The sequence below is a fragment of the Pseudorca crassidens genome, chromosome 10 (genome assembly GCF_039906515.1).
Source record: "Pseudorca crassidens isolate mPseCra1 chromosome 10, mPseCra1.hap1, whole genome shotgun sequence".
Classification (NCBI taxonomy): Eukaryota; Metazoa; Chordata; class Mammalia; order Artiodactyla; family Delphinidae; genus Pseudorca; species Pseudorca crassidens.
Genome location: NC_090305.1, coordinates 92802872 through 92821984, shown reverse-complemented (window position 1 = coordinate 92821984; position 19113 = coordinate 92802872). Strand labels below are relative to the sequence as shown.

General features: G+C 39.2%; 1 long non-coding RNA gene and 1 other non-coding gene across 2 annotated transcripts in view; one reads left to right on the top strand and one right to left on the bottom strand.

Moving 5' to 3' along the window:
* Positions 1–1547: 1547 nt before the first annotated feature.
* The window catches only part of LOC137232668 (uncharacterized), a 118741-nt gene continuing 101175 nt past the window's right edge, over positions 1548–19113 (bottom strand). Inside the window, exon 3 of the long non-coding RNA XR_010947130.1 lies at positions 1548–2400. This is a non-coding gene — a long non-coding RNA (uncharacterized lncRNA). The remainder of the gene's footprint in view (positions 2401–19113) is intronic.
* On the top strand, positions 11403–11507 carry LOC137233162 (U6 spliceosomal RNA). The gene has a single exon (XR_010947332.1). It is a non-coding gene; the product is annotated as a U6 spliceosomal RNA (small nuclear RNA).

The window sequence follows — 19113 nt, the reverse complement described above, 5'->3', positions numbered from 1 at the left end:
TTTGGGGGTTAAATGTCAGCCAATTGGCTTCCTTTGGAAAGTTAAAACAGTACCTCACTCCCATATATTTCATCTATGCCTTTCCACTTTCTCATGTACAATTCTATCACTCATTCTAGTCATGTACTTTTCCTGCCCTCTGTGCCAAGCAAAAATGCCACCAAATTTGTCAGAATAGGTTTGCCCTTTGTGCAGCAAGCCTGATTAAGTTTTATCAGCTCATCTCTCTCTGGATGTTTGGTAACCTCACTCCTTATTACCGTCTTAGAGATCTTGCCTACAGCCAAGGGCAGATCTGCTCATTTATAATTTTCTGGTTCTTTTTCAGCTCTTTTCTCACAGGCTGGGGTGAGGTATTTGTTATTTCATTTTGCCTCTATCTCCCTGTAACTTTGAAACATTTTTGTTAAGATTTCCTCATTTTAGTTAAAAAATTATTTAGAAATAGATTTATATTGTTTCCAATTTATCACAATGAAAATTTCTTATAAATGTAAAATTATTGGTTGATAAAAACCTCTCATGCATTTCCTGTACTTGTCAATGTGATCTTTCTTATCAAGAAATGCTCCTTAGAGTGGATGAACACTTATTCTGTTTATTTCTCTCTTGCTACATCGGTTTAAACTTCATAAACACCATAATTACACTAGACCGGACTTGAATGTGAAATAAGAAAATGAAATAGCATCCCCTGATTCATTATGCTGTATTGTCTTCTTCCCAATATAAAGATTAAATGACAGGGATAGTTTACAGAAATGAGAAGAACGAGTTCAATTTTTTCGGACTCATAACCAACAAAAGATTTTTTCTTTTCCTTTATGAGTAGGGAAACATGCTGATTCCCTATGTGAGAGAAGCACTTGACATTTTCTGTTTATTCTTTCAAGGTTCAGCTAGTTCTGAATTTTGCCTTTTTTTTTTTTCACTTCAGTGTTTGAACATAAACAGTTTATCCTGTGATACTACATTGACTTTTGTAAACATTTTACAAAGATAAATATGCGTCAGGCTTTTTCTTCTTCTCTTTCCTATTGATTTTTTCCCCCAACTCTCCCCCATTTTACACAGGGTAGAATTTTGACACTAGTATGTCTCACATCAGAAGCCATGATCTTAACAACTCATGAAGATACAGGAATTAGGAATAGAGAGATTATTTAGAAAGAAGAAAGAGTAAGTAAATGCAAATGCCCTGAGTTGAGAGAAATTAAGGAGAATTTGGAGAACTCACATAATCCTTGCTAAGGAAAGAGTTGACAAGAGATGAGGCTAGACAGATAGATATCCAAAGTAACATCAAGAAGGAAATTTTAGCCACCTTAAAGAATAAGAAATTAATCCTGAGGTCTTTGGGGAGCCATAAACATGATTTAAGTTTGTGATTACATTTTTCAGTTGGAAAAACATGTCCAAATTCTCATGCAAATTTGCCAGGAAGCAGTAGCTGCCATGCTTGTATTTAAGGAGCTTAACAGAGAGCCCAGATATGAAGTGCTCTCCACATAAGAAGGTCTACTGAAAAAAAATGCACAACCTAAAAGTTGAGAGTTATGTTTTATTCATCAGATTTTCTGAGGACTTCAAGTACAGGAGACAGATTCTCAGATCGCTCTGAGGGACTGCTCCAAAGAAGTAAGGGAAGAGCCAGGATACATAGGGGTGTTTGCAACAAAGACCAGGTAGTCAGAACATCAAAAGATTACCGTTAATGAATTAAGCACTTTTCTCTGTATGGGAACATGCAAAAGTTTGGACGCATTGCAACCATTCCTTTGATATGCACCTTAGCTACCTAGGGCCAGTATCCAGAGTCCCCTCAGGGTGCACTGCTGTGGGTGGCTGCAGTGGCTGAGGGCTTGGTGGGCAACCCATTTGTCTCCATCCTGAGTTCCTTCAGGGCTCACCGTCAGGGTGGCTGTAGTGGCTTGATGGCTGCTGCAACATCTTTGTTTACTGATATGGTAGGCAACATTTTTCATTTACAAGAAGGAACTAGACTTAGGGCAAATCTACTGTTTTCTTTATTTGCCTATCTATCCACAAAGGGTCCAAATGTCTCTGGCTTCTTCTGATGCCATGATCTTGGCTGTCTCTTTTGCTTCTTTGGAGGTATCTTTGCTGTCCAGTGACCGAGCAAGTGTCACATATACTGTTAGACTCAGTTCACATAGTAATCACTGGATGCTGCTCCAGAAAGGACTGGATTAAAAATATGGGCTTTAGGGCTTCCCTGGTGGCACAGTGGTTGAGAGTCTGCCTGCCGATGCAGGGGACACGGGTTCATGCCCCAGTCCAGGAAGATCCCACATGCTGCGGAGCTGCTAGGCCCGTGAGCCATGGCTGCTGGGCCTGCGCGTCCAGAGCCTGTGCTCCGCAACGGGAGAGGCCCGCGTACTGCAAACAAACAAACAAACAAACAAAATATGTGCTTTATTTTCTAGACAAAGAAATAAAAACAGAATTCTAGCAGAGAGACTAACTGACATTTAGCAAACATTGCTATGGTATATTGGCTATTACCTATTTTATCCTTTCTTTTATTTGTTTCTTCTAGAGGTAGCATAGAAGAAGCTGACTGTTTTGTAAACTTTTCACAAACACCAGTAATTCACAATGCCAAGGACTTTTGTTGACAAGAGCACAAGTGATAACAGAAAAAATAATGGAGAGCTCACTTTTAAGTCATAATTTAACTCAATCACAATGTTTTGCAGTGTTTTCTCCACCCACTCTGTACAATTTGTCACCCCCCATCACCGAAAATTGGAACAAAAACGAATGGGAAGCAGAGAGAAAAAGCTTTTATTGAGCTATGTTATTTGCATTTTCCACATTTCAAATGGCCATTTTGTAATACCATGTACATGTTTCCAAGGGCCGCCATAACAAATTACCAATAACTGAGAGGCTCACACCAACAAATGTGTTCTCTCACAGTTCCAAAAGGCTTAAAGTCTAAAATGAAACTGTCGTCAGGGTTGATTCTTTCTGGAGGGTCTGAGGCTTCTAGAAATCTTCCAATGCCTCCATCCTAGGGTCTAGTGGTTGTTGGCCATCCTTGGTTTTACTTGGCTCATAGACAAATCACTTCAATCTCTGCATCCATCTTCACATCACCACCTTCTGTTTCTCTGTGTGTTTTCTTCTAAAAGGACTCCAGTCATTGGATTTAGGACCCAATCAAAATCTGTTAAGATTTTATCTTAATTAATTACATTTTTGAAGACCCTATTGCCAAATATAATCTCATTCTTAGTTTGTAGGTGGACATAAATGTTGTGGAGGACACTGTTGAACCCACAACACTTAGCTCAGCATTTTTTTGAATTATTTCTTTTATTAGAGCTGTTCCAGATTTCTCAGACACTTTCAACACTAAAATAAGAATTGTTATTCTTTAAGGTGCAAGAGGCAATCTAGGATTTCCCTGGTGGCGTAGTGGTTAAGAATCCGCCTGCCAATGCAGGGGACATGGGTTCGAGCCCTGGCCCGGGAAGATTCCACGTGCCGCAGAGCAACTAAGGCTGTGTGCCACAACTACTGAGCTTGCACTCTACAGCTCACGAGCCACAACTGCTGAAGCCCGTGCATGTAGAGCCCACGCTCCTCAACAAGAGAAGCCACCGCAGTGAGAAGCCCACGCACCACAACAAAGAGTAGCCCCCACTCGCCGCAACTAGAAAAGCCTGCGCGCAGCAATGAAGACCTAACACAGCCAAAAATTAAAAATATAAATAAATAAATAAATTTATTTTTTTAAAAAAAGAATCCTCCTGCTAATGCAGGGGACATGGGTTCGAGCCCTGGTCTGGGAAGATCCCACATGCCGTGGAGCAGCTAAGCCTGTGCACCACAACTACTGAGCCTGCACTCTAGAGCCCGTGAGCCACAACTACTGAGCCCGCATGCCAGAACTACTGAAGCCCACGGGCCTAGAGCCGTTCTCCGCAGCAAGAGAAGCCACCGTAATGAGAAGCCAGCACACCATAACAAAGAGTAGCCCCTGCTCACTGCAACTAGAGAAAGCCCGCACACAGCAACAGAGACCCAATGCAGCCAAAAATAAATTAATAAATAAATTTATTAAAAAAAAGAGGCAATCTATATTCAATGTTTCCCAAACTTACTTGAAGGCAGATTTTTTCTTTTTAAATAGCAGCTTATGATATAAGTTTGTTTCTTTGTTTCTTTGTTTTTTATGGACAGTTTTTTGGAAATGTTGGGGAAGACGAGCTTCAAATACTTCATATAAAACTCATTTCTTTCTCTGCCTTTCAGTTTCTCTTTGTATTCTGGCCTATTCTTGGAGGATGGAATCATTTCCTAGAATAATAAAAACTAACATATAATCAGCACATATTACAGAGCAGACACTGTATGAAATATTTTATAAAATAATATTTAATGCATTTTAATCCTTATACAACCCTATAACAACCCTGTAGTTATTAATATTATGTCCATTTGACAGATAAGAAGGATGACATTCAGAGGACTGTGACTTGCCCATGTTCACACAGCTGATAATATAAGGAGCCTACACTCTTTGTCACTGTGTGTGCTTCCTTTCCATGTAAGTACACATTTCTCTGTTTTATCATGTTGTGCGTGTGTCCTGGGAGTGGGGGTGGGGAGGGTGCACCTGACTTGCATCACTAAGTGCTGTAGGTGCTGCTTTCTATTTATTATTTAACTTTATAAGCTCCTTAAGTTTCATTAAATGCATAATTGACTTGGAGATAAAAATGTCCACTTATGCATAACCTCTCATAACAATTTGGCTTTAACAATTCAAACAGTGGTACCACTAGCAAATCACAGATGCTGATTAGCAAGGTTTCAGGGCTGTGCTTGGAACTGCTGGCACCTCTATCACTATTACATTCAGAAAATAGATGAGGTTAGAGATAAAATGGTCTAATTAACCAGGACCTGCTTCAGTATCCTCAGTGACCAGCCACAGATTAATCAGAAACAAGACACCTTGCTTTTCAGAGGGCCCAGAGATGATGCTTAGATGTATATCAAGAACAATGGCACTAAAATAACTAATAGCCAATTATGTCTATAACCTGAAAGAACTAGTTGAGAAATTCTCTAGGGCAAACGTTGGCAGTAAAGAGGAGAGTCTCTGAATAATCTCTTGTCAGATTTTGTATCTCAAGAGTTTTAGAGAATGCTTTTGTATCTCAAGAGTTTTAGAGAATCTGATGGATATAGAAATGCCAAAAGATTAATAATGAAGTTAATAATTTGAATACTCTGTTTTCATCACTGTCCTATAGTTTCTTCTTCCTCAGGGATTGGTTATTGATAGACATATAGGAACTGCCCTGGGCTGGGCAGAATGTTTCATGGACGTGCTTTATTTTTGGCTATTTTTGTTTACCTCTGAATCCTCAGGACCTGTAATAGTGCATATGATCATTGCTGGATACTTACTTGGTGAATAAATAAATAAATGGACAATAAAAATAGGAATCTAATATTATAATTAATTGATTTCCTATAAACCCCTCACTGAACTCTTTATTAAGTATAAAGGATTTAATCTGTTTTTGTCTTAACTGTATGTTTTTTAAATGAGTATCTACTGAGAGCTTACTATGTGCCAGGCCCTGGTCTAAGGGCTTTGCATACATGATAGCAGTTTACCCTCATCACAACCCTTTGTTCATTCAACAACACATATTAATTTTGTGCTTCCTCTGGGCCAGTCACTTTTAGAGGTACAGCAAACAGCAGAAAACAAAACAGATAAACAAACCCTTTTTTCTTTTGGATCTGAAAAGAAGAAAGTGATATTACTATTTGTCTGAAGTGAGAAGTAGACTTGTTCAGGGTAAACCCAGGTACTTAACTAAAGAGCCCCTACTGCTAATAAAAGCCTCTACACCAACCACCATGCTAAAGGTTTTCTGTACCATACTCCATGTACTATTTTTGCGGTGATCACTACACTAAAGAAAGAAAGAAGATACATGCTCTCTGGATGATTGTTCAGCCTGAGCAGATGCCAAATGCTGTTAAGCAATGCCTATCTCTAAAACAAATTCTTTCTCATTGAATCACCAAGGTTAAGGGAGATATTTCCATAAGCAGAAGCAAATTAATTTGGAGTTTTTCATTAACAATAATGAGATGGGGCAGTAAGAACCTAACCTTTCATTGTTTCTTTTTGATTTATGGCAAAGAGAACACCTTTTCAAGCTGCCTAAAAAGGAATTACTTGCTGCTGAGTTTTGTGTGAGCTTTTAGTGCTGCTCATGAAAAAAATCTTTGGCTGCTGAAATAGTGGGTATAAGTTCTTGTGTGGAATATAGGAAGTTAAAGTGATAAATCCCTAAGCAACTTGGAAATAAGATTACACTAAAGGTGAGATTAGTAAGAGCCAATATATAATGAATGAGATCAACCATCAAAATAGCCCCATGGGTTGTCTATAAATATATACCTGAAAAGGTCTGGTAACACCCAGGTCATTCAAGGGGTAAAGTAACAAGACAAAACTAGGGTGGGTCTAACCAAAGCTATGAGTTTTAATCTGGTACATGTAACTATGAATAACTAAAAAGCCTCTTAACAACACAGAAGTGTCTGCTTAGACCCAGAAAAGAAGAACAAAAGGAGTAAGTATTTGGAAGTGTTTTTTTTTTTTTTTTTTTTTTTTTTTTGCGGTACACAGGCCTCTCACTGCTGCGGCCTCTTCCGTTGCGGAGCACAGGCTCCAGACGCGCAAGCTCAGCGGCCATGGCTCACGGGCCCAGCCGCTCCGCAGCATGTAGGATCTTCCCGGACCGGGGCACAAACCCGTGTCCCCTGCATCGGCAGGCGGACTCTCAACCACTGGAAGCCCCTGGAAGTGTTTTTATAGTACTCTTTCGGCAGGAGAGACTCTAGCATGGCCACTAAAACAATAAAATATTAATGGTTATGTGCATTTAATGAGTGTATCAACTTGTGTACGTTCAGTAAAGATTAGACTTGCCCAAAGGGATGTTCAGCTCTTTGCCCTAGAGGTAATCTCTAAGCCCTTGGGCTGTCAGACCTGGTAAGAATGTCTGTTTACTTAGGGCCTAGGCCATGCTGGATAGTCTAGGCTAACAATGTGATTGGTGGTGCAGAGGGTGGGAGTAAAGCAAGACTGGGCCCTGCAGTATCAGCTTGCCCTCTGGAAGGGCTTTAGCCTAAGGTAAGGCACACGGGCAGTCAACTAGTCTACATGACTGAGCCCCAGTAAAGACTCCACATCAAGACTGAGCGTGCTTCCCTGCATATGGTAATGCATCTTTCCTAGAAATAAGCACTCTGCACGGTTCCACTAGGAGAGCACACCTGAAGGCTGTGCACATGGAACTCTTCTGGACTCTGCCCTATGTGTCTTTTCCCTGGGCTAATTTGAATCAGTATGTTTTCATTGTAATAAACTGTACCAGTCAGTATAGTGGCTTTGCAGATTTCTGTGAGTCCTTTAAGGGAATTATCAAGCTTAAGAGTGATCTTGGATTGAGCTTTTACTTTTCTTTTTGGCTGCACCATGCAACTTGTGGGATGCTAGTTCCCCACCCAGGGATCGAAACTCGGCCCCCTGCAGTGGAAGCATGGAGTCAGGATTCCTAACCACTGGACTGCCAGGGAATTCCCATGAGGTGATCTTGGGACCTCCTGAATTTGCAGTTAGTACCAGAAGTGAGGGTGATCTTGGCAACTCCAGAACTTTGCAGACATATTATTTAATCCTCACAGCAAACTAATGAGGTTTAAGATCACATGGCTGAGAAGAGAACATAAACAAAATATTTTCTGACATAAATCATAACAGTATTTTCTTAGATCAGTTTCCAAAGGCAAAAGACATACCAGCGAAAATAAACAAATGAGACTTAATCAAACTTATGAGCTTTTGCACAGCAAAGAAAACTGTAACAAAATCAAAAGATGGCCTATGGACTGGGAGAATATATTAGCAAATGATGTGACCGAGAAGGGCTTAATTTCCAAAATATACAAACAGCTCATACAACTCAATATCAAAAAAACAATCAAAAAATGGGCAGAAGACCTAAATAGACATTTCTCCAAAGAAGACATCCAGATGGTTATCAGGCACATGAAAGATGCTCAATGTCACTAATTATTAGAGAAATGCAAATCGAAACTACAATGAGGTACCTCCTCACACCAGTCAGAATGGCTATCATCAAAAAGTCTACAAATAATAAATGCTGGAGAGGGTATGGAGAAAAAGGAACCCTCCTAAACTGTTGGTGTGAATGTAAACTGGTGCAGCCACTATGAAAAACAGTATGGGAATTCTTTTAAAAAAGTAAAAATATTGTTACCACATGACCCAGCAATCCCACTCCTGAACGTATATCCGGAAAAAATAAAAACTCTAACTCGAAAGTATAAGTGCACCCTTGGGCTTTCCTGGTGGAGCAGTGGTTAAGAATCCGCCTGCCAATGCAGGGGTAACTGGTTCGATCCCTGGTCCAGGAAGATCCCACGTGCCGTGGAGCAGCAAAGCCCATGTGCCACAACTACTGAGCCTGTGCTCTAGACCCCACAAGCCACAGCTACTGAGCCCATGTGCCACAACTACTGAAGCCCACACGCCTAGGGCCCATGCTCTGCAACAGGAGAAGCCACTGCAATGAGAAGCCTACACACTGCAATGAAGAGTAGCCCCTGCCCACCACAACTGGAGAAAGCTCATGTGCGTCAACGAAGACCCAACTCAGCCAAAAATAAAATAAATAAATAAATTTATATTAAAAAAAACAAAAGGATACATGCACCCTAATGTTCGTTGCAGCACTGTTTACAATAGCCAAGACATGGAAGCAACCTAAGTGTCCATCCACAGATGAATGGATAAAGAAGATGTGCTATATTTATATAAAATGGAATATAACTCAGGCATAAAAAAGAATGAAATATTGCCATTTGCAGCAATATGGATGGACCTAGAGATTATCATACTAAGTGAAGTACATCAGACAGAGAAAGACAAATATTATATAACACTTATATGTGGAATCTAAAAAATAATACAAACAAAGCTATATACAAAATAGAACCAGACTTACAGACTTAGAAAACAATATTATGGTTACCAAAGGGGAAAGGTGGGGGGAGGGATAAATCAGCAGTATGGGACTTGCAGGTATATACTACTATATATAAAATAGATAAACAATAAGGATTTACTGTATAGCATAAGGAACTATATTCAATATCTTATAATAACCTATAATGGAAAATAATCTGAAAAAGAATGTATATACATATATATGTGTATGTATGTGAAACACTTTGCTGTATACCTGAAGTTAACACAACATTGTAAATCAACTACACTTCAATTTAAAAAGAAAAAGAGAAAAAAGATTACATAGCTAAGAAGTGGCCAATTTAAGGTTTGAAACCCAAAAGCCTGACTGCTAAAGTCATACATTAATCACTTTTCAGTTCTCACACTAGTGTAGAAATCAGTAAGGATGGTACTCTGTAAGGGACAGGGAGGATTTATAAGACTTCACCATAACTCGAACACATAGTCTCAAGACTATCCATTTTTTATGCTGGCCAACCAACTTCTTGATATCTAATTGTTTTAAAATGTAGGTTTTATTATTATTCAGGTATAGTAAGGACAACAGATTTAGGAGATGACTGCCATTAAAAAGATAGTTCAGTATTTGTTTTTCTCCTTCTGAATTACTTCACCCTGTATGACAGACTCTAGGTCCATCTACCACAATACCGTATGCTAACACATATATATATGGACTCTAAAAACAAAAATGGTTCTCAAGAACCTAGGGGCAGGACAGGAATAAAGACACAGATGTAGAGAATGGACTTGAGGACACGGGGAGTGGGAAGGGTAAGCTGGGACGAAGTGAGAGAGTGGCATGGACATATATACACTACCAAATGTACAATAGGTAGTGGGAAGCAGCCACATAGCACAGGGAGATCAGCTCGGTGCTTTGTGCCCACCTAGAGGGGTGGGATAGGGAGGGTGGGAGGAAGGGAGATGCAAGAGGGAAGAGATAGGGGGACATATGTATATGTATAACTGATTCACTTTGTTATACAGCAGCAACTAACACACCATTGTAAAGCAATTGTACTCCAATAAAGATGTTAAAAAAAAAAAAAAAGTTTGTTACAGTTCCCAAAAGCAGGGGAGATTCCATGCCATGCAAGGCTACACAGGGAAGCACCAGTGTCAGTCAAGAGGCAGAGGAAGTGGAGGCGAGAGCTTGTATTGTGATTTCCATAGGAAGAAACAGGGAAGGCAGGCTAAGAAGGTTTAGGATTGACTAGTTTGAATACTTTCAGCAGCCTCTGGGGTCTAGGGTCTGTCTCTAGTTGTCTGATAACTGCCCCTGAGGTGATTAGGGCTGGGGAATAGTGGCCCAGAGTGTGAGATCCCAATAAAGGAGGTGGTTTGGGTATGGACTCTGATAGGTTGGTTTGCATATGAAAGACAGCTCAATGGTGTCTCTAGAAACTCGCTAGCCCTGGGAGGGGCAGACCCTCCAGGGTCAGCAAGACCCCAGATGGCAAAGTAACAAATACAGAAAATGAGATGACATGATTATTTAATAATCCATACTGCCAGGTAGCAGGAAACAAGAAATAGGGTATACACCCACAATGAGTCAATATCACCCCCAAGGAGGTGAAAATTAGTTCCAAGGAGTGGAGAGGATGGTGAAAAAAATGTTACTTTTTATGTATAAAGCACAGGACTACGTATGTGAATAAATATACAGAATATATATGGTATTAAAGATTCATGGGTGGGGGACTGAGTGCGCCCCTTTGTGGCAAAAGGAGAGTGAAAATAAAATAAAAGTTGAGAAAAACTGGAATAAACTATCCTAGATAATGAATGTAAATATTCTGTTAAGTGAAAAACAATCCATTATAATAATATATTATTAATGTACTAATATATTAATATAAATTTTTTTCTGATTTATATATAAAGTCATATAAATTTGCTCAGCAAGTGTTTGTCCATAAGACCTGATCAACTCTGTGCCAAGAAAACCTAGTCTCCGACACCACAGAACTGAGAATCAGACTCTGAAGGGTGATGAGTGGAGTGAAACACCACTATTCTCTGCTTGGGCACCACCATTTCTCTAAAAGATTTCCTATCTTCTCCCTCTAAAATATCATTAATGTTATAAAGACATCTTGTAAAACAGAGATTTGTGCTTTTAAGTGGCTGGGGGTGGAGGAGCAGCTCTATACTCACCAAGAGTTTGCTGATCTTAGATTGGCTCGAGTATTTCTGGGTTAATTGTTCTTTCTCTTTTTTATAATTTCTGCTGCATCTGAGAGAATACGGGAGGTAATCAGAAATGCAATGGGTAGTGCCCACTTTGGCAAAATGAAGTAAAATTGGCCTGATACAAAGAAGATTAGCATAGGACTTGCATAAGGATGACACAAATGTTTTTGAGACATTCCATTTTTTCTTCTTTTTTTATTGAAAAAAAGACATGAGAAACTACCTGGGATAATGGAAATGTTTTATATCTTGTTCTGAGTGGCTTCAACTATAAAAACTTATTAAACTGAACACAAGATCATTGTATTTTATTGAATATTAAACATGCTTTAATTTTTAAAATGAGTGCTGTGAGAAGACTGAAACAATGATTTAACTCTGGGGTTTGCAGGGTTGACTGCCTTATATATAACTAAGGTTGAACAAATAGAGCACTAAGCATAAGCTTATTGTACTTTATATAACAGATGAAACTGCATTGGAAAATCACATATTTATAAATTGAAGAGTTCATGAGAAAATGGAGGCCCACAGATAAAACTGACTTTACAAATATTGCAGCTGGAAGAAGAGCAGCACTAGAGGGAAAAGTATCCAAGAACATGCCCGGATTGCTTACCGCATGCTAGGTATTGTACTGGCATTTCAAATTCCTTACTTCATTGATTGTTTATCCCAACCCTATGAAGAAGTCACTGCTAAAAATCCATTTTTACCTTTTGAACAATGACAGGTTAAGTGACCTACCCAAGGTTACAAAGCTAAAAATGGTAAAGCTAAATCTTGAGGCTCTATTTCTGATGTCAAAGTCTGTACTCTTGACAACCAAGGCATATTACTTCCATTCAGTCATTGAAGGTTAGCTTAGGCTAGTTTAATTATGCATGATGAGCCATTAAATGGCAACTTGAATCACATTGGCCACTCTACTTTTAAATATGTAAAAGTATATATGTGCTATAACAATAGCACAGCCAAACCTGATTATTTTAATCTCTTTAATTCGGTTAAATGGCAGAATTTTAATGTCTCAGTATGGTCAGCAGCATTCCATTAAGTCAATACAGCAACTTCAGGCAAATTAATGTACATATAAAATACAGAGCTGCAAAAAAGACGGGAGGAGCTGATCGAGTTTACTGAGTCATTCTTGTGATCTTGACCCTAGATTTTTATGCACTTGGCTTGTCGGGTATACATAATTTGTGAGTAGTTTGCATACCTGTGCTAATTTAATTGCATTATAGGTGAGCTAAGCAGAGGAAGCAATAATGAACACATTGAAAAGAGAAGGTTCCAAGCTGTCTAAGTGAGGGTAGAGAGAGAAAAAAAAAAAAAATTATTATTTGAGGGAAGTTTTGAAGCTTCCTTTACACTGGTTATGTGTGTGAATATTTGTGTGTGTGTGTGTGTGTGTGTGTGTGTGTATGTGTGTGTATATATATATATATATATATAAAATCGATGTCATTGTTGTTACTGATGCACATAAAACTCAACAGCATGTGTGGATCTGTGACAAAAAGGAATCCTTTTGGACTTAAGCCAAATCTTTCTACCTCCAGAAGAGTAAAACCTATTCTGAAACTAATATGCAGCAAACAAGGGACATTTGCCTCCAGTGTTGCAAATGACATGTATTATGATCCATATAGGCAACAGTTTCCTACAACCAGAATGCTGGACAGAGAAAAGCTTCCTGGGCAAAAAATATTTATTTTAGGTTTTGAAAGATAGTAGTAGTTTTCCAAGAAGACAAGATAAGTATAAATATTTTCGGAAGAGGCACTAGCAACTAAAACAGGTATAGAGAAATCAAAAAACACGGTGTCTTCTTAAAGCATAAATAGTTTGGTAAAAGTGGGAATTTGTAGTACCCTAGGGGAATGAATCACGGAAGGCTTTTTGGCCATGCACGGATTTTGGATATTATCCTATAAGGATCTTTTAGATGAGTTTGTCCATTATGAAAATATGAGATTAAAAAAAAGGGTAATGGGGGCCTAATCTGAACGTATCAAAAGGAGGTTGTAGATTGAAGAGTTATTTGGGACGCAAATAAGACTATTCTAGACAGATAAGCAATCACACATGTATAGAAGAAAAAAAAAAGAAAAAGCCCAAACCAAAAAACAGCCTTGCCCTAAGTACCAGGGAACTGGGTCAGTACAGGAAAACTGAACTGGAAGATTTTTTTTTTTAATATAAATTTATTTATTTATTTATTTTTGGCTGTGTTGGATCTTCGTTGCTTTACGCAGGCTTTCTATAGTTGCATTGAGCGGGGGTTACTCTTCGTTGCATTGTACCGGCTTCTCATTGCAGTGACTTCTTTTGTTGTGAGGCACGGGCTCTAGGCACGTGGGCTTCAGTAGTTGTGGCACATGAGCTCAGTAGTTGTGGCTCGCGGTCTCTAGAGCACAGGCTCAGTAGTTGTGGCGCACGGGCTTAGTTGCTCCGCGGCATGTGGGATCTTCCCACACTAGGGCTCGAACTTGTGTCCCCTGCATTGGCAGGAGGATTCTTAAACACTGTGCCACCACAGAAGTCCATTGGAAGATTTTTAATAGAAAAACAGTGGAAACAGTTTCACATCATATTTTTCAGTGGAGGCTTGGGAGGAAACCCACTGTTCTCCAGGAGGTAATTGAATGTTCCCATTTTCTATATTTCAATTGAGAATTTTTTCACTATATTTTGGGCTATTATTTATCTTGGTCCTTGACAATATTCATTTTTGAGGTTATAGTGTATAGTCATTTCTCATTTTGTATTTTTGTTTTTTTGAAATAAAAAGCATTTTAAAAACTTCTAATAGTTTGTTTTTTTAACCAAAATCAAGTCCTCAGAGACTATAGAAAAACTAAGTGTACAATGGGATGGCAAATTCTGTATGTCTAGTACCGGCCTATGGATGTGTATGTAAACACACTATGCTTTCTATAAAAGATCAGGTGAAAACTGTGCCCATGGAGAAGGACTTTTGTGCAGCAGACACACATTCTAATTATTTCATCCTCATTGGCTTCTATACAGCTCAAAGGAATGTAAGGAAGGGGGTGAAGGTGTAGGAAAGAAAAAAAGTGGTATGTATAGATGGAACTGATGTTAGCAAAAAAGTGCTTTATTACACATCAGGCAGTTTTTTGAGCTTGCTTAGTTCCCGATGGAAGGTTTTCACTGTAGGGGGCAATTGACCATAGGAAATGATCAGTGGGAAGCCTATGAATTGTAAAAAAAACAACAAAGGCTTTTGCAAGTCATTCTATGTGGATAAAATAGGTAAAAATCCTCACATTGGGGGCATTTATGAGGACCCACTGGCCTTACCTCTTTACCTCCCATTTCCCCTAATTGGCTTCACTCCTCAACTTCTTCTCTTTTCCTCTTAGGCAATGTGAAATAGACCTTTATACATTACAAGATTTCTTTTATATTTCTATCTGGACAGGGAGAATGGGGAGAAATCATACTGAAAAGGGCAACTTATCATACCTCGTTTTTCCCCCTGTTTATTAAAAAAAATAAGAGTACAACTGAGGGACTTCTGCTGAGTGTGGCAGCCACTTCAGCACTGTAAAAGGGGCTCCAGCTGTAAAGGGTCTCCAGCCAACTAGATGGAGCAGCACTTCTCACCACAGCCACGTTCAGGTTGTCTTTTCCAAACAGACAGCTAAATTAGGAGTTAAGAGATGCCCACGTAGGCTTTTATGCTGCAAATAAAAGATGAAAGAGCCCTAACTTACAGGAAATATTAAAGAAAGAAAAACACCTAGGCGGAAAGCAGAGTAGCTAAATGACTTGCATTTGGGTTTTATTTTGCTGGTCAGTTCACAGGACTCAATATTTTGTTCATTTTAAATTCATTCTAAATTAAACATATTTTTGTGAAAATTTCCCAAAATGGTTAAAATGAAACAGGTCTTTTTCTCTCCTAGGTAATTTTGGGAGACTGGTTGGAATTTGTTAACCCATGTGTGAAAATCGCGTTTACATTTGCATGAATATCTGCAGGTATGTGATGTTCTCATATATAAACATAGATCTACAAATCTCTTTTCAAAGGATAGGTAACCCTTTAGTAACATCAGCCATCTCTGTGGTTCAATGCTGACACCCTTCTGGGTACGGCTCAAAATGACGTCTTTCAAAAATTCATGGAAATAACTCTTTTATTTTGAGATTTTACTATCTTGTACTAGCTTTCATTTTCTTCAATATACTACTAACATACATGCAAAATCTTATCTTTTACATTACACAATTAACATTTCCATCACAAAAGTCACATCCTGTTTCCTTTTTTTTTTTTTTTTTTTTTTTTGCGGCACGTGGACATTTCACTGTTGTGGCCTCTCCCGTTGCGGGACACAGGCTCCGGACGTGCAGGCCCAGTGGCCACGGCCCACGGGCCCAGCCGCTCCATGGCACGCGGGATCCTCTCGGACCGGGGCACAAACCTGTGTCCTTCGCGCCGGCAGGCAGACTCTCAACCACTGCGCCACCAGGGAAGCCCCTGTTTCCTTTTTTAGTGATCTTATTATTTGGGCAGTGCCTTGAAGTTGGTACATGAATCAATGAATATTTATTAAATGAATGAAAGTAACAAAGCCCTAAAATTTATTGATAAGATTACATCTGTCTCTAGGAACTAAAAAATAGCAATAATTAAGAATAAACATTTCATAGTTCATAATCTGTACAAGACGCTGTTTTATTAATTTATATAATCCTCATAAAACTTCATGAGATGTCATTATTAATATCTCAGTGTTACAGATAAGAACAGTGAGATGCAGAGATGTAATGTATTCAAGTTGACAGTGGCAGAGCAAGGATTTGAACCAATGCAGCCTTCAGGCTGTGCTCTTAATTACTATGCTATATATAGCTTTCCTGACAGACTATATTTATTATGTCTGTTGCAAGTGCTTTACATGCACTAATTCATTTGTACCATGAATTCTATTTACAGAAGCTGGCTGTAAGCCATGATGGGTTATATTAGCACTTTCATTGGCCTTTAACAATACCAAACATAGGCTGAGGATTTCATACTTCTGTTGTTTTATTCTAATGCAGTGGTTATAAAAATGTGGATTGGAAAACCAGGGGTCCCCAGTATCCTTTTAGCTCATCCATTTGCATAGTCAAAGCTCTTCTAGATACCAAAGAAAGTGTTTCGTAATTTTTTTGTTCTTTTCTCTTCACATATTTTATAAAATTTTTTAAAACACGCGGTATTCATTGTGGAAGAGATAAGAAACCCTGAGTGTAAAAACTACAGCAAATAAGTGGAAAATTTTAAAAGAAATCATAGACTTGGGATTGGTTCACGTTGGCAGAGTAGAAGGACGTGTGCTCACTCCCTCTTGTGAGAGCCCCGGAATCACAACTAACTGTCATTGACAGGAAGACACTGGAACTCACCAAAAAATTACCCCACATCCAAAGACAAAGGAGAAGCCACAATTAGACGGTAGAGGGGCGCAATCACAATAAACTCAAATCCGATAATGGCTGGGTGGGCGACTCACAAGCTAGAGAACAGTTATAACACAGAAGTACACCCACTGGAGTAAAGGTTCTGAGCCGCACGTCAGGTTTCCCAAACTGGGGGCCCAGCAATGGGAGGAGGAATTCCCAAAGAATCAGACTTTGAAGCCTAGTGGAATTTGATTGCAGGATGTCTACAGGATTGGGGGAAACAGAGACTCCACTCTCGGAGGGCACACACAAAGTAGTGTGTGCAGCAGGAACCAGGAGGAAGCAGTGACCCCATAGGAGGCTGAACCAGACTTGCCTGCTAGGCTTGGAGGGTCTCCTGCAGAGGTGGGGCGTGCCTGTGGCTCACTGCAGGGACAAGGACAGTGGCAGCAGAAGTTCTGGGAAGTACTCCTTGGCCTGAACCTCCCAGAGTCCACCGTAAGCCCCACCAAAGAGCCAGTAGTCTCCAGTTGTGGGTCGCCTGAGGCCAAACAACCAACAGGGAGGGAACTCTGCCCCACCCATCAGCAGACAAGCAGATTAAAGTTTTACTGAGCTCTGCCCACCAGAGCAACACCCAGCTCTACCCACCACCAATCCCTCCCATCAGGAAGTTTGCACAAGGCTCTGAGATAGCCTCATCCACGAGAGGGCAGACAGCAGAAGAAAAAAGAACTACAGTTCTGCAGCCTGTGGAATGAAAACCACATTCACAGAAAGAGACAAAATGCAAAGTCAGAGGACTATGTACCAGATGAGGGAAAGAAGATAAAACCCCAGAAACACAACTAAATGAAGTGGAGATAGGCAACATGCCAGGAAAAGAATTCGGAATAATGATAGTGAAGATGATCCAGGACCTCAGAAAAAGAATGCATGCAAAGGTCGAGAAGATGCAAGAAATGTTTAACAAAGACCTAGAAGAATTAAAGAACAAGCACCTAGAAGAATTAAAGAACAAACAAACAGGGTGAACAATACAATAACTGAAGTGAAAAATACACGAGAAGGAATCAATAGAATAACTGAGGCAGAAGAACGGATAAGTGACCTGGAAGACAGAATGGTGGAATTCACTGCCACAGAACAGAATAAAGCAAGAAAAGAAATGAAGACAGCCTTAAAGACCTCTGGAACAACATTAAACGCACCAACATCCGCATTATAGGGGTCCCAGAAAGAGAAGAGAGAGAGAAAGGACCTGAGAAAATATTTCAAGAGATTATATTTGAAAACTTCTCTAATATGGGAAAGGAAATGGCCACCCAAGTCCAGGAAGCACAGAGAGTCCCAGGCAGGGTAAACCCAAGGAGAAACATGCCAAGATACATAGTAATCAAATTGAGAAAAATTAAAGATAAAGAAAAATTATTAAAAGCAATAAGAGAAGAACAAATAACATACAAGGGAACTCCCATAAGGTTAACAGCTCATTTCTCAGCAGAAACTCTATAAGCCAGAAGGGAGTGGAACGATTATCATAAAGTGATGAGAGGGAAGAAACTACAACCAAGATTACTCTGCCAGCAAGGAACTCATTCAGATTCGATGGAGAAATCAAAAGATTTACAGACAAGCAAAAGTTAAGAGAATTCAGTACCACCAAACCAGCTTTACAACAAATGCTAAAGGAACTTCTCTAAGTGGGAAACACAAGAGAAAAAAAGACATACAAAAACAAACCCAAAACAATTAAGAAATGGTAATAGGAGCATACATATTGATAATTACCTTAAATGTGAATGGATTAAATGCTCCAACCAAAAGACACAAGTTTGCAGAATGGATACAAAAACAAGACCCGTATATATGCTGTCTACAAGAGACCCACTTCAGACCTAGGGTAACATACAGACTGAAAGTGAGGGGATGGAAAATGATGTACCATGGAAATCAAAAGAAAGCTGGAGTAGCAATACTCAAATCAGATAAAATAGACTTTAAAATAAAGAATGTTATAAGAGACAAGGAAGGATACTACATAATGATCAAGGGATCAGTCCAAGAAGAAGATATAACAATTATAAATATATATGTACCCAACATAGGAACACCTCAATATATAAGGCAAATGTTAACACCTATAAAAGAGGAAATCGACAGTAACACAATAATAGAGGGGGACTGACACCTCACTTACACCAATGGACAGATCATCCAGACAGCAAATTAATAAGGAAACACAAGCTTTAAATGACACAATAGACCAGATAGATTTAATTGATATTTATAGGACATTCCATCCCAAAACAGCAGATTACACTTTCTCCTCAAATGCAAACAGAACATTCTCCAGGATAGATCAC